At 44.0% G+C, this 16,381-nt stretch overlaps 1 protein-coding gene across 1 annotated transcript in view; it reads left to right on the top strand.

Annotated features, from left to right (window-relative positions):
* The window catches only part of LOC139380618 (interleukin-1 receptor accessory protein-like 1), a 332,883-nt gene that overhangs the window by 134,721 nt on the left and 181,781 nt on the right, over nucleotides 1–16,381 (top strand). The window lies entirely within an intron of this gene.

The following is a 16,381-nucleotide window of genomic DNA, read 5'->3' as shown; positions in this document are numbered from 1 at the left end:
GATTTGCCTCAGGAAAGTATGAGCGCTATCCGGATCTAATGTTCTCAGGTCATAGTCTTTCACACACACACACACACATGCACACACACACACGCACACACACACACACACACACACACACACACACACACACACACACACACACACACACACACACACACACACACACACACACACACACACACACACACACACACACACACACACACATAGTGGAGATAGAGAGAGTGTGTATGTGTGTGTGAGAGAGAGAGAGAGTAGGGGGAGAGGAGGGAGAGTAGGGGGAGAGGAGGGAGAGAGGGACAGAGGAGGAAGAGAGAACGGCGAGAGCGGGACAGATACAAATACACAGAGAAAGTCAAATAGCTAATGTGACTGAGTGAGTGAGTGACACCCTTTCTCACCCAACAGGGGAACAGTCTGTTCTATAAAGGAATCCTTGTTAATTTGATGTCAATTGGAGGAGCTATTATAAGATTGTGTTACAGCAGGCATGAACTTGGTCAAGGACAGTACACACAACTCACCACGGTTTCTATATGTGGCATCATCAACGTGACAGCCACCTTCACACAACCTTGTAGATCAGAGGGTGCATATGCTTCACCAAATTATCAATTATCAAAGGATGCTCAATGAATCAATAATCAGAGAAAATAGAAATCCATATTGTAATACAACTCTGAAACTGTATCAAATTGTTCAAGCTTTTTTTTTTAAGTGTGTCTGCGTGTGTGTCAATAGTCAGCCATGCTCTATGACAGTGCAGTTATGTAGGCCTGCCAGACATACTGTGTGTTTATTCTACATACTTCTTATCCTATCACATCACATCTCTGTGGCTGTCATCTCTCAGTCTCTGTCATGTCATTAAGATATCAAACATGTCTCACTCTGTCTATAAGCTCTTCCTCTCTGGGGGGAACTTAAGTGCCTTGTCACTCTGTGTGCCTTCTGACTCTTGTGACTCTGGGTCCAGGGGGACATATATATTGGTTTCGCTACCTTTGATTTTGTTAGTTCCTCCTCATTACAGCAGATTGAAAAACAAGACAGAAGTAGGAGAAGGCAAGAATAACCTCTAGTTCTGTTTTAAGTGTGTGTGTGTGTGCGTACTTGCATGCACTTTTGTGAGTGTGTGCATGCACTGGAGTGTGTGAGAGGGGGATGTCGTGAATCGTGTCCCATACAGTAGGACAGTCGACTTTGTGAGTCCATATGGTTTTGGGACAGATGGACATACATACTGTACAGGCAGACATACATAGACAGGAAGCTCCTCTGCCTTTCCCCTCATCAGGGAGAAATTATCAGGTTTGGGCTGCATTTACATATAATTGAAGACTGGTGATTTGTTAATACACCCAAAACAAGCATGTATACAAAAACACTGGGCTGTGCCCAAACAAAAGAGCGAGGGTAAACCTTGTTGAACGACACCCGTAATGCACAATATATAGGTACCGCATAGGTACTCACACCACCAACGGACATGGGAACAATAATCAACAGGACAATGGTGCGCAAAGGGCACACTTATACCATTACTAATCAATGGGAATAGGGACCAGGTGTGCGTAAAATGACAGTTCCGGAGGGATCCGTGACACTACCAAGGAAAGGGCTAAGAATGGGCCATATTTATTTATGGGGCCTTAGAAATAAGGTTCGTGAAATCAATAACTTGCTAACAGATAACATTCATATATGGCCGACTCTGAAACTCACTTAGATCATTATTTGATGGTACAGCAGTAGGAATACAAGGATACAACATCTATAGAAAAGACAGGAATTCCTTTGGGGGAAGTGTTGCTTTATATGTTCAGAGCCATATCCCTGTTAGAGAGGATCTCATGTCAAATGTTGTTGAATGTGGAGCAAGTTCACCTGCCTCATCTGAAGTCTCTTCTTTTGGGGTGCTGCTATAGGCCACCAAGTGCTAACAGTCATTATTTGTATAACATGTGTACTTGAAAATGTGTGCGATGTTAACAGAAAGTATGTTAATAACAGTATGCTGGTCTGATGTGTGTGATAAAATTAATCCAGATGCAGCACTGGAAGCATTTGTAAAATGATTCATGCTAATTGTTGACCTTGCTGCACCTGTTAAGAAACTAACCGTGAGGACTGTTAGAGCCTCCTGGATTGATGGGGAACTTGAAAATGATATGGTTCAAAAGAAATGATGCAAAAGGTGTGGCAAACAAGACAGGCTGCTCATCTGATTGGTTGACATACTGTACATTGAGAAATGTTGTGACTAAACCTAAGAAAGAGAAGAAGAAATTGTATTACCAAATAAATGACTTAAAACACAATGGAAAAAGACTGGAGTAAATGAAATTATATAATGGTAAAAAAAAAGTTGTATTTATTGAAGTTGATGGGTCATTTATAACAAAACCTTTTGATATTTCCAATCATTTCAATTACTATTTCACTAGTGAAGTGGATAAACTCAGAAGAGAAGTGACACCATTGAACAGTGAACCATCATATATTAGCTTATATAAAATATCTAGTAATGAAATTTGGGCCGTGACTCTTCTCTATTTTTACAAATGATTTGTCGCTGGTCTTACACAATGTTTGAATGACTATGTATGCGGATGATTCCACGCTACATGTCACCACCTAAAGCCAGTGAGCTCAAGGAAATTCTAAATAAGGAGTTACAGTCAGTAGCAGAATGGGTGATTAATAATAAACTGGTCTTAACTACATCTACAACTAAAAGCATTGTATTTGTTTAAAAAACATTATCTGTCCTCCCGGGTGGCACAGTGCTCTAGGGCACTGCATCGCAGTGCTAGCTGTGCCACCAGAGACTGGGTTCATGCCCAGGCTCTGTCGCGGCCGACCGCGACCGGGAGGTCTGTGGTGCGACGCACAATTGTCATAGCGTCGTCTGGGTTAGGGAGGGTTTGGCCGGTAGGGATATCCTTATCTCATCGCGCACTAGCGACTCCTGTGGCGGGCCGGGCGCAATGCACGCTAACCAGGTCGCCAGGTGGACAGTGTTTCCTCCGACACATTGGTGCGGCTGGCTTCCGGGTTGGATGCGCACTGTGTTAACAAACTATAGTTTTGGCAAGTTGTTTAGGACATCTACTTTGTGCATGACACAAGTCATTTTTCCAACAATTGTTTACAGACATATTATTTCACTGTATCACAATTCCAGTGGGTCAGAAGTTTACATACACTAAATTGACTGTGCCTTTAAACAAGGAAGAAGCCACTGCTCCAAATCTGCCATAAAAAAAAGTCAGTCTACGGTTTGCAACTGCACATGGGGACAAAGATCGTACTTTTTGGAGAAATGTCCCCTGGTCTGATGAAACAAAAATTTAACTGTTTGGCCATAATGACCATAGTTATGTTTGGAGGAATAGGGGGGAGGCTTGCAAGCCGAAGGACACCATCCCAACCGTGAAGCACGGGGGTGGCAGCATCATGTTGTGGGGGTGCTTTGCTGCAGGAGGGACTGGTGCACTTCACAAAATAGATGGCTTAATGAGGAGGGACAATTATGTGGATATATTGAAGCAACATCTCAAGACATCTGTCAGCAAGTTAAAGCTTGGTTCCAAATGGGTCTTCCAAATGGACAATGACCCCAAGCATACTCCCAAAGTTGTGGCAAAATGGCTTAAGGACAGCGAAGTCAAAGTGTTGGAGTGGCCATCACAAAGCCCTGACCTCAATCCTATAGAAAGTTTGTGGGCAGAACTGTAAAAGCGTGTGCTCGCAAGGAGGCCTACAAACCTGACTAGGTTACACCAGCTGTCAGGAAGAATGGGACAAAATTAACCCAACTTATTGTGGGAAGCTTGTGGAAGGCTCCCCGAAACGTTTGACCCAAGTTAAGTTAAACAATTTAAAGGCAATGCTACCAAATACTAATTGAGTGTATGTAAACTTCTGACCCACTGGAAATGTGATGAAAGAAAAGCTGAAATAAATAATTCTCTCTACAATTATTCTGACATTTCACATTCTTAAAATAAAGTGGTGATCCTAACTGACCAAAGACAGGGATTTTTTACTAGGATTAAATGTCAGGAATTGTGAAAAACTGAGTTTAAATTTATTTGGCTAAGGTGTATGTAATCTTCTGACTTCAACCGTAGATAGATAGAAAGGGAGGGAGAGCTAGAGAGGGAGGGAGGGAGAGCTAGAGAGGGAGGGAGGGAGAGCTAGAGAGGGAGGGAGGGAGAGCTAGAGAGGGAGGGAGGGAGAGCTAGAGAGGGAGGGAGGGAGAGAGAGCTAGAGAGGGAGGGAGAGCTAGAGAGGGAGGGAGGGAGAGCTAGAGAGGGAGGGAGGGAGAGCTAGAGAGGGAGGGAGAGCTAGAGAGGGAGGGAGGGAGAGCTAGAGAGGGAGGGAGGGAGAGCTAGAGAGGGAGAGCTAGAGAGGGAGGGAAGGAGAGCTAGAGAGGGAGGGAGAGCTAGAGAGGGAGGGAGAGCTAGAGAGGGAGGGAGGGAGAGCTAGAGAGGGAGGGAGGGAGAGATATACAGAGAAAGGGACTGGGAGAGAAGACAGATGGCGATTGCAGAATAAAGAGTATGGTGAGCAGCTATGTGTTTGACCCCAAACGCACGCACGCACGCACGCACGCACGCACGCACGCACACACACACACACACACACACACACACACACACACACACACACACACACACACACACACACACACACACACACACACACATATAATGGTTCTAAATAGTACCAAATAGGGGTTCTTTGGCTTGTAACCATAACGGAACCCTTTTTTGAAGGTTCTATAAATAATCATGCTCATAAGGTTCTAATTGGGTCTATATAGAACCATTATAAAAAAACATTTTTTATAGAACCTTTCTCTATCTGAAAGGTTCTTTGTAGATCCTTTTGAAGAACCGCACAGTGTTTTTATTCTGGTCAGCCATATTATATTCCAAAGGTGTTATTACTGTGTTAATTGACAAGTTGAATCAAGTGAGCTACCTCTGGATCAGCTGGGGGGCCCTGAGGAGAGAATTGAGAACCACTGACTGATTTATTGACCCAAGGCCATCCGTGAGTCTTCAAAAAGACACCATCCTGGGCCATTGTGGTATATAAAATGTAAAGGCATAACACACCACATTAGATAAACTGTAATGACATTCTCACTCACGGGTACACAAAAAGAGCTGTGCACAAACCACGCCTAAAAAAAATATACAATGAGCCACTTCCTCTCCTTTTGTGAACTTCAAGAGAACTGTTGAATAGCTCACATATAACCACACACACACACGCACGCACGCGCACGCACTGCAGTGTGTGTGTCTTCGAACATACATATGTATCACACTGTGTATCAACAACATCTGTATACACACACAAAGTGTGTGTGTTAAGTACAGTGTGTGTGTGTTTGTGTATGCAGCTGGGTCGGAATACACTCCCAGTGTGTTTAATCTCCACCCCAGGGGTACTAAGTCCCTGAACCGTAGACTATACGTTCTACCCAATTACCCCTTGTTCACATACACCCTTAAACCCTACCCCTACCTCTGACTACCCTGGGGCACTGTGCAGGGTGCAGAGCTTACTTGGGTAAAAATTACAGTTAGAGTATACATTTGTCTGTGTAATTCTACCCTTACTGCATTAGAATCAAGTGCTTTTTTTATAGCAGTGAAACTCTGTTATATAACTTAAGTTATATAGCATTAGGTGTAGTAAACCCATGTAGAGTAACAGCTAAGCAACACTTAAGACTCTTAAGACTGAGACTGTACAGACAAAAGATATTCAGTTAGATATTCAGATAGTTAGCAATCCATTGCGATTGTTGACTGTTTCTTCTGGCCATGGTAGGATCACACCACCCACCCAACATCTGATAATTACGCTTCATTACAGGAGCAGTTCGAGAACACAGGAGAGAGGACAGGGGTAAAGAGAGAGGTTGGGGGAGGGAGAGTGAGGTGGAGAGTGGGAGGGAGGAAGGAGAGTGAGGGAAGAGAGACAGGGTAAAGAGAGAGGTTGGGGAGGGAGAGCGAGGTGGAGAGTGGGAGGGAGGAAGGAGAGTGAGGGAAGAGAGACAGGGTAAAGAGAGAGGTTGGGGGAGGGAGAGCGAGGTGGAGAGTGGGAGGGAGGAAGGAGAGTGAGGGAAGAGAGACAGGGTAAAGAGAGAGGTTGGGGGAGGGAGAGCGAGGTGGAGAGTGGGAGGGAGGAAGGAGGAAGGAGAGTGAGGGAAGAGAGATAGGGTAAAGAGAGAGGTTGGGGGAGGGAGAGCGAGGTGGGAGGGAGGAAGGAGGGAGAGTGAGGGAAGAGATACAGGGTAAAGAGAGAGGTTGGGGGAAGGAGAGCGAGGTGGAAAGTGGGAGGGAGGAAGGAGAGTGAGGGAAGAGAGACAGGGTAAAGAGAGAGGTTGGGGGAGGGAGAGCGAGGTGGAGAGTGGGAGGGATGAAGGAGAGTGAGGGAAGAGAGACAGGGTAAAGAGAGAGGTTGGGGGAGGGAGAGCGAGGTGGAGAGTGGGAGGGAGGAAGGAGAGTGAGGGAAGAGAGACAGGATAAAGAGAGAGGTTGGGGAGAGAGAGCGAGGTGGAGAGTGGGAGGGAGGAAGGAGAGTGAGGGAAGAGAGACAGGGTAAAGAGAGAGGTTGGGGGAGGGAGAGCGAGGTGGAGAGTGGGAGGGAGGAAGGAGAGTGAGGGAAGAGAGACAGGGTAAAGAGAGAGGTTGGGGGAGGGAGAGCGAGGTGGAGAGTGGGAGGGAGGAAGGAGAGTGAGGGAAGAGAGACAGGGTAAAGAGAGAGGTTGGGGGAGGGAGAGCGAGGTGGAGAGTGGGAGGGAGGAAGGAGAGTGAGGGAAGAGAGACAGGGTAAAGAGAGAGGTTGGGGGAGGGAGAGCGAGGTGGAGAGTGGGAGGGAGGAAGGAGAGTGAGGGAAGAGAGACAGGGTAAAGAGAGAGGTTGGGGGAGGGAGAGCGAGGTGGAGAGTGGGAGGGAGGAAGGAGAGTGAGGGAAGAGAGACAGGGTAAAGGAAAGGGAGATGAGAAATGGAGAGAGAGGGAATAGGTGTGTACTCAACATGTGTGTGCCAGCGTGCGTCTGTCAGTGTGAATGGTTGGGTGGTTACGTGCATGCGTGTGCGTGGTTGGGCGCGTGTGTGTGTATATACTGTGTCACCCACAGAGAGACCTTATTGCTATGTGTGACCCCCAGGCAGATCAGGGTCCTGTCTGTCTTTGTTTGACACCACAGCTAGACAATAAATACAGAGCCCTGAGCTAGAATACATTCAACAAGAGTTATTCATAAACACACACATACACTCATGCCCACTGACTAACAATGCCAGCTGGCACCCAAATCAAATTTGATTTGTCACATGCGCCGAATACAACGGGTGTACACTTTACTGTGAAATTCTTGCTTACGAGCCCATCCCAACGATGCAGAGCTGAAAAATAATAATAACAAACATTAAAGCTGGGATGAACTACTTCTGTACTGTTTACCAAGCTTGCCAAATCAGAACTCAAAATCAAACTGATCATGCAATATAATATGCTTTGATGTATTTAGGACCATTTTCAATGATGCTGACTACTTTAAACGCCTTTTTCTCCAGAACCGCTGGCCCGATCGGCACCAGATTTGGTATATAACATCTATGGCTGCACATCTTCAAACCATATCCCAAGGCTCTAGCTGAAACAGTCTATACACCACTGAGCTTGCATTCATGTTGTTTCCTGTCCAACAGCGCCACAATGTGTCCAAACTCAACCTTACATTACAGGTTAGCTAGACTCATCACCTGGATGCGTGCCAAATTTTTTGATCAAGCAATACAAAAATGTGCCCGTTATAGCGCCACCGTAAGGGCGATATGAAGGTGTTTGCATATGTTGAGTCTTGACAGTGTTTGAAACGTGTACCAAGTTTTGTTAGAAGCTTTCTCTGCCCTTAACCTTGTTCTGAACACCTCCAAAACAAAGGTCATGTGGTTTGGTAAGAAGAATGTCCCTCTCCCCACCGGTGTGATTACTACCTCTGAGGGTTTAGAGCTTGAGGTAGTCACCTCATACAAGTACTTGGGAGTATGGCTAGACTGTATACTGTCCTTCTCTCAGCACATATCCAAGCTGCAGGCTAAGATTAAATCTAGATTTGGTTTCCTCTATCGTAATCGCTCCTCTTTCAACCCAGCTGCCAAACTAACCCTGATTCAGATGACCATCCTACCCATGCTAGATTAAGGAGACGTAATTTATAGATTGGCAGGTAAGGGTGCTCTCGAGCGGCTAGATGTTCTTTACCATTTGGCCATCAGATTTGCCTCCAACGCTCCTTATAGGACACATCACGGCACTCTATACTCTGTAAACTGGTCATCTCTCTATACCCGTCGCAAGACCCACTGGTTGATGCTTATTTATAAAACCCTCTTAGGCCTCACTCCCCCCTATCTGAGATATCTCCTGCAGCCCTCATCGTCCACATGCAACACCCGTTCTGCCAGTCACATTCTGTTATAGGTCCCCAAAGCACACAAATCCCTGGGTCGCTCCTCTTTTCAGTTTGCTGCAGCTAGCTACTGGAATGAGCTGCAAAAAACACTCAAACTGGACAGTTTGAATATCCATGACTATCCATGACGAATATCCATGACTGATTTATAGGCATTTATGTGTGAGACACGCCCATGTGAATATTTATTGGTCAGTAGCAGCCATGTTGTTTGACAGACTAGCCTGGGAAATAGTGTGTTGAGAGACCTTGGTCCATAGATAGCCGATATAGTTTCGTGCAGATCGGTCGTTCGTTGCCAGAGTAGCGTTTTAAGTGTTTTTTTCAAAATGCAAAAAGGTGAAATATTCTTCATTGCAGACTTGATTGGTCCTTGAGTAAAATGTGTTGCTTGTGGGGAGAGGGACCTACATACCGAATGTCAGGGTGAGGGGCGTGAGCTTTCAAAGTTAGCATTTTTAATCGCTTGTTAAAGCACCGCCATGTGACCAACTGGTGTAGCATCGCATGAGAGGTTGTGGCCCATGGGCCTTTACCATCATGTCAGCTTTAATGTGCCTTAATAACAAACGTGTATGCCATCTGTAAATATTAATACAATTTTAAATTACGAGTCTAGTTGGTTTAGCCATGGAAAAAGACAGGAACCTTCCCGCTAGCCATGATTGACTGAGATAATGGATGGACATGCCGAGAGATGAGTTCAGATTGGTCTGCCATGTGGCACGCGTCTGTCTATAACATGAGCTGCTCATGTGTAGATAAAGAAAAAACGTTAGCCACGGAGAACTGCAAAAGTGTTGATACTGCTCTCAACAACATTTCTGCACTGAATTTTGCAGGCGCTACTGACAAAGATGACTGGGAAAAAGTTGTGATGGACTTTAAGATTGAGATTGATATAGGCTAGTGATTTTGCTATTCCTTACTCATCTAAAATATTTTTAGTTATTTTTATTTCACCTTCATTTAACCTCTTTATCCTACCCCCTCCTTTTTCGAACATTCTGTTAAAAATCGCGCAACATTTCAGCGTCCTGCTACTCATGCCAGGAATATAGTATATGCATATGATTAGTATGTGTGGATAGAAAACACTCTGAAGTTTCTAAAACTGGTTAAATCACGGCTGTGACTATAACAGAGCGTGTGTTTCATCGAAAAGCGCAAGAAAAACTGGTCACTGAAATCTGAAAAAAGTATCCATGCGCCCCTTTCATGGATTATTTAAAGGAAACCAAATTTAATATGGAGACGGATGCAATTCCTACAGCTTCCACACGATGTCGCCAAAAACGACATTTCATTGACAAAAATCCTTTGAGACATTACAAATAGATCCGTGATTCCATCCAGCCTACCTCAATCGATTTTGGAAGATTGAAAAATGGACACTGTTTTCTTTTGTAGCTGCTATTGAATACAGATCGCCCAGTGATCAATTTGATCGCTTATTAACGTTTACAAATACCTAAAGTTGGGTTATAAAAGTAGGTTGAAGTGTTTTGTCAAAGAATATAGGCAACTTATATAATTTTTAAACATGACGTTGCGTGTTGGAAGAAAGATTTTTTCGTGATGCAGACAGGCTATACAAATGGATATTTTGGGCATTCATGGACGGATTTAATCGGGAAAAAGACCAATTTGTGATGTTTATGGGACATATAGGAGTGCCAACAAAGAATATCATCAAAGGTAATGAATGTTTTATATTTTATTTCTGCGTTTTTGTGTAGCGCCGGCTACGCTAATTCTTTTGTTTTTATGTCGCCTTCAGGCATTTTGGGGTGTTGCATGCTATCAGATAATAGCTTTTAAAAATAAAAGATAAAAGCATTTTAAAAATCTGACTTGTTGGCTAGATTCACTAGCTTTAATTCAATACCCTGCATGTATATTTTAATGAACGTTTGAGTTTTAACGAGTACATTTAGCATTTAGCGTAGCGCATTTGCATTTCCAGGTGCCTACTTGAGACGTCTGCGTCTGTGACGTCTGTGGATCATGTGACAGTCATTATAACATCTTCAAAGTTCTCATGGAATTCGGTAAGAAATACTGTTGTATCCTCGAGCTGCATGTTATGTTAAGCTGAATAACCATAATCCAAGTGTGATTTCTGTCATTCTGAGCATCGTGGTAGGACGCCCTAATCAGGCTACGCAACAAATGCATATGGCTCTCTATAAATAAAATGCTGTCTGTCAAATGACAGGCGCCACATTTTCCTGATGGAAACCCTGCTGTGTGGTTGTTTGTGGACCATCCATAGTGATATGGATGTCAAGGAGATTGAAGCTCTCGACCCACACTACAGCCTCGTCGATGGGAATGGGGGCGTGCTCTCCCGTCTATCTCCTGTTGTCCACGATCACCTCTGTGGTTATACTGACGGTGAGGGAGCTGTTGTCCTGTCAGCAAACTCAATGATGGTGTTGGAGTCGTGCCTGGCCACACAGCAGTGAGTGAACAGGGAGTGCAGGAACTGACTAAGCACACACCCGAAAGGGGCCTCGATGTTGATGGTCAGCATGGCGGAGGTGTTGTTGCCTATCCTCACCACATGGGACTAGCCCTTCAGGAAGTCCAGGATCCAGTTGCAGTGGGAGGTGTTCCGTCCCAGGGTCCCAGGTTTGGTGATGAGCTCTGAGGGGACTATGGTGTTGAACACTGAGCTGTAGTCTATAAACAGCATTCTCACAAAGTTATTTCCCAACTTGTCCAGGTGCGAGAGGGCATTGTGAAGTGCAATTGAGATTGCACTGTGGATCTGTTGGGTAAGTATGCAAATTGGAGTGGGTCCAGGGTGTCTGGGATGATGTGGTTGACATGTGTCATGACCAGCCTTTCAAAGCACTTTATAATTACAGATGTGAGTGCTAGAGGGCGATTGTCATTTCGACAGGTTACCTTGGAGTTCTTGGGAACAGGGACAATGGTGGTCAGCTTGAAACATGTTGGGATTACAGACTGGGACAAGGAAAGATAGAAAATGTCCACGAACACACTTGCCAGCTGGTCTGCACATGCTTTGAGAACACACCCCGGTATTCCGTCTGGTCCGGCGGCCTTCCCGTATATTCCAGGTAGACGTGTTAGGTCATGGCACTCTGAATGTTGGACTACAGTGAAGTGGCAGATGGTACTCTATGACAGTACTAAGGCTCAGAACACTGAAGCGATGTGTGTGTGTGTGTGTGTGTGCGTGCGTGCGTGCGTGCGTTTGTTCCTGGGACTGATAGAGAGAGAGGTGTGGACCACAGTAGATCATGATGTTTTGTGATATGGTGGAATACTATAGGTGAATTAGCGGAAGGGGGTGATAAATACAAGTATTGTAGTTCTCTATACAGAAGTGTCTGGTGTGAATGGTGTAGAGGGAGAGAGACAGTGAGAGGTCTGGGCTGTAGTATTCCTTCTTCTGCAGACACATTGATTTCTCTGGCTGGCATGGTGGGAATGTAGTAGGAAATGTCAGCCTGTCATTAAGTTGATCCAACTGGTTGAGTTTCACGCATACAGTGCCTTCAGAAGGTACTCACACCCTTTGACTATTTCCACATGTTGGTGTGTTACAGCCTGAATTTAAATTGACGAGTACCCCTTTCCTGCAGTTGAATGACCAAAGCGCACTCTAGTGGCTTCATGAGTGGAATGTTATTCATATTTGCAATAATTTCTTAATTAATGAACATTGGGTGGGAAATTAAGCCGAAAATTCAATGTTCCTATGTCAAATTGTTTTGTTATATTTCAGTCTTCTGTGATGTATATAAAGTGTAATATTGGGACACAAACTCAAAATGTAATACATTTCAACTCTAACATGTTACAGTGTCTTCCTTGTGTAAGGTATATACTTACTGTATGTTTCAAAATACATTTGTTTAGGACTACCAAGAAACACTGTGTGACCCTGAATGTCTTCAACTGGAATGTGTCTTCCACATTTAACCCCTCTGAATCAGAGAGGTGCTGGGGGCTGCCTTTATCGAGAACCACATCTTCGGCGCCCGGGGAACAGTGGGTTAACTGCCTTGCTTAGGGACTCACGAGGCCTGCAAACCATTAGTGTCAGGCCATGGTGTTAGGGTTATATTAGACCTCAAAATAAGCCATTAGAGACATCTAATTTATTGTCACAAGTTTAATGACAACATTCAAATAGGAAACCACTTGGTGAAGGCTACAATATTGAAAAATGAATGAATTCAACAATCATGTCTCTGTCACTAACAAATACAGTCATGGGTGGTAACTCTAAAATTCACCCAAAAAGGCAAGGCACACTGGGAAATTATATTGGAAGCATGGCTTAGTGGGGGCGTGGTTTTCAGTATTATTTTGGGCCACCCGTGAGTTGAAGTGCTAGAACACTTAAACTGGTACATGGTAGCAACAAATGACTTTGTCACTGTCAAGGTACCCTACAGTATGTATTATGTACCGGTAACTAAAGGGACGAAGCAAATGTTTGTACTCCTTTAGGAACCAGGCAATAACAAATTGTCAGAGTGTAATACAGTGGCCTGAAATTCACAGTTTACAAGCTATGTCAGGCCTGCAAGTCACTGTTTTGGTCCACAATGATGTGTATGAGTTTCAAGCCCTTGTAGGGCAAAACTAGGCCCTGAAAATACAGTGCATTTGAAAAGTATTCCGACTCCTTTTTCTACAATTGGTTACATTACAGCCTTATTCTAATCTCATCAATCTATGCACAACACAAAAGCAAAACAGGTTTTTAGAAATGTTTGCAGATGTATAAAAAATTAATTAAGACCTTTTGCTATGAGACTCAACATTTTGCTCAGGTGCATCCTGTTTTCATTGATCACAACTTGATTGGAGTCCACCTGTGGAAAATTCAATTGATTGGACATGATTTGGAAAGGCTCACACCTGTCTATATAAGGTCCCACAGTTGACAGTGCATGTCAGGTCAAAAACCAAGCCAAGAGGTAGAAATAATTGTCCGTAGAGCGCCAAGACTGGATTGTGTTGAGACACAGATCTGGGGAAGGGTACCAAAACAATACTGTAGCTTTGATGGTCCCCCAAAAAACAGTGACCTCCAAGTTTGGAATCATTAAGACTCCTCATGGAGCTGGCCGTTCAGCAAAACTGAGCAATCAGGATAGTAGGGCCTTGGTCAGGGAGGTGACCAAGAACCCAATGTTCACTTTGATAGAGCTCCAGAGTTCCTCTGTGGAGAGGACTCCACCAATCAAGCATTTATGGTAGAGTGTCTAGATGGAAGCCACTCCTCAGTAAAAGGCACATGACAGCCCGCTTGGAGTTTGCCAAAAGGCACCTAAAGGACTCTCAGAACATGATAAAACCAAGATGAAACTATTTGGCCTGAATGCCAAGCGTCACGTGTAGAGGAAACCAGGCACCGCTCATCACCTGGCCAATACCATCCCTGAAGCATGGTGGAGGCAGCATCATGCTGTGGGGATGTTTTTCAGTGGCAGGGACTGGGAGACTAGTCGGGATCGAGGGAAAGATAAACGGACAAAGTACAGAGAGATCCTTGATGAAAACCTATTCCAGAGTGCTCAGGACCTCAGACTGGGGGCGAAGGTTCACCTTCCAACAGGACAACAACACTAAGCAAACAGCCCAGACAACACAAGATTGGCTTCGGGACATGTTTCTGAATGTCCTTGAGTGACCCAGCCAGAGTCTGGACTTGAACCCAATGGAACATCTCTGGAGAGACTTGAAAATAGCTGTGTTGTGACGCTCCCCATCCAACCTGACAGAACTTGATAGGATCTGGAGAGAAGAATGGGAGAAACTCCCCATATACAGCCAAGCTTGTAGAAAGAAGAAGAAGTAAACTTTTGGCTGTAATCGCTGCCAAAGATGCTTCAACCAAGTACTGACTAAAGGGTCTGAATACTTATGTAAAAGTGATTCTTTTTTTTGTGGAAAAAATTTGCTAACATTTCTAAAAAAACGTTTTTGATTTGTCATTATGGGGTATTGTGTGTAGATTGATGAGGGGAAAAACCATTTCATGAGTTTTAGAATGAGGCTGTAATGTAATTCTTTGGGGGAAAAAGTGAACGGGTCTGAATACTTTCTGAATGCACTCTAAGCCCTTATGAAATACATATGGTATTTTGTTATTTTTATGATAACATCTTCACTGAGGATTTCACTTGGTGATGTCCAAGAAAATTGAAAATGGATGAATGCAACAACCATGTTTTTGTCACCTAACAAATACAGTCACTCTGCGAAATATTGAAATAAGGTTTTACTTTAACAGTGTGTTCATTTAACACTGGTTCCAGTGTGTATATGGTTCCACTTTTTCAGTGTTTGTTGATTTAACACTCAGTGTCTGTGTGTGTGTGTGTGTGTGTGTGTGTGTGTGTGTGTGTGTGTGTGTGTGTGTGTGTGTGTGTGTTTGTGTGCTTGCGCAATATAGGATATTTTGAGATATTTTAATGTGAAATTACTGTGAAAGGATGTGGAATGAGAGGATGTTGGGGGGGTAGAAAGGTAGAGGGAGAGGAAAAGAGAGAGTTAGAGAGATATTACAGTGAGCGGCAGAGTCAACATTTAATAATGAAGAATTGGTCTAATGTCAAAACAGAAAAAAACGGATTATTTCTGCTTCATGCATTGACTCTGTCTCTTAATCAAGGCAACTTTCATTATCATAAATAATAGCCTTCAAACCAATCCAATACATCTAATGCTCTACTGGATTATCAAAGGTGGCCAATGCGATGCCTGCAATGGAATAAAACCTTTGTATAGGATTTGTGTGGAGATGATATTTGGATAATGAGAAGGACATTGCCTGTCTGTTTCTAAAGCAACCCCAATGATCTCTTAATGTCAATAATGTTTATCAGAAACACACTCCGTGGTTACGTAATCACATTCCAAAGGGTTGTGTGTGTGTGTGTGTGTGTGTGTGTGTGTGTGTGTGTGTGTGTGTGTGTGTGCGCGCACGCGTGCATGTGTGTGTGCGCGCACGCGTGCATGTGTGCGTGCGTGCGTGTGTGTGCTTATCACAACCTCACAATCGTGTCAACAGAAGGGAGCCTGTTCTGATAATTAAGGGTGTTAATTAGACAGAATCCCACAGTTAATATATTACTCTCTCCCGTACACACACACACGCACACACACACACACACACACATAAAAATACACTCAGATTTGTGAGGCCTACTGCTAATTAAGAGGAATAATTGGGCAGACACCCACACAGTCATATAACACACACACATGCTCTGGTAATTAAGGGCATTAATTACAAGTGTAGTTGTCCCTGTGAGGGTTCTGTATCACTCAGACTTCCACACAGCAGGGGTCCTTTACTGTAGCACTTCACACGCACACACACACACACACGCACGCACGCACACTCACACACACACATACAGACACACACACATACAAACACACACACATACATATATACACACACACACAAAGTGAAATTTGTAAACAAGTGATCACAGACTGATTGCTGGCCGTGGGTTAACCTCTCTGCCACCATGTCCAGAAAGGAAACATTAAGCTAATATGGATCCAAATAAAGAACTGTGTTCCCATCTATCACTTAGTGTATGATGTCTTGGCGGTGTTTTAAACAGTAGTGGTAGTCTGTCTACAGCACTACGGGGTCCGGACGTCACTGATGGAGATATTTCCATACACCTTTCCAGGTGTAAACGTTTGTGAGAAGGATGGAAATGGATGAGAGAAGATGAGAGAATACGAACAGAAAGTGGCACAGACGGAAATACACACACACACCGATTTAGCATCCACCAAGGCCACACTGATGAAATTCAGCTGGAATCTGTTTTCCCAGATGTAATATTCTCTCGCTC

This window comes from Oncorhynchus clarkii, chromosome 22, assembly GCF_045791955.1.
Source record: "Oncorhynchus clarkii lewisi isolate Uvic-CL-2024 chromosome 22, UVic_Ocla_1.0, whole genome shotgun sequence".
Taxonomy (NCBI): Eukaryota; Metazoa; Chordata; class Actinopteri; order Salmoniformes; family Salmonidae; genus Oncorhynchus; species Oncorhynchus clarkii.
This window is presented reverse-complemented; position numbering and strand designations above follow the sequence as displayed.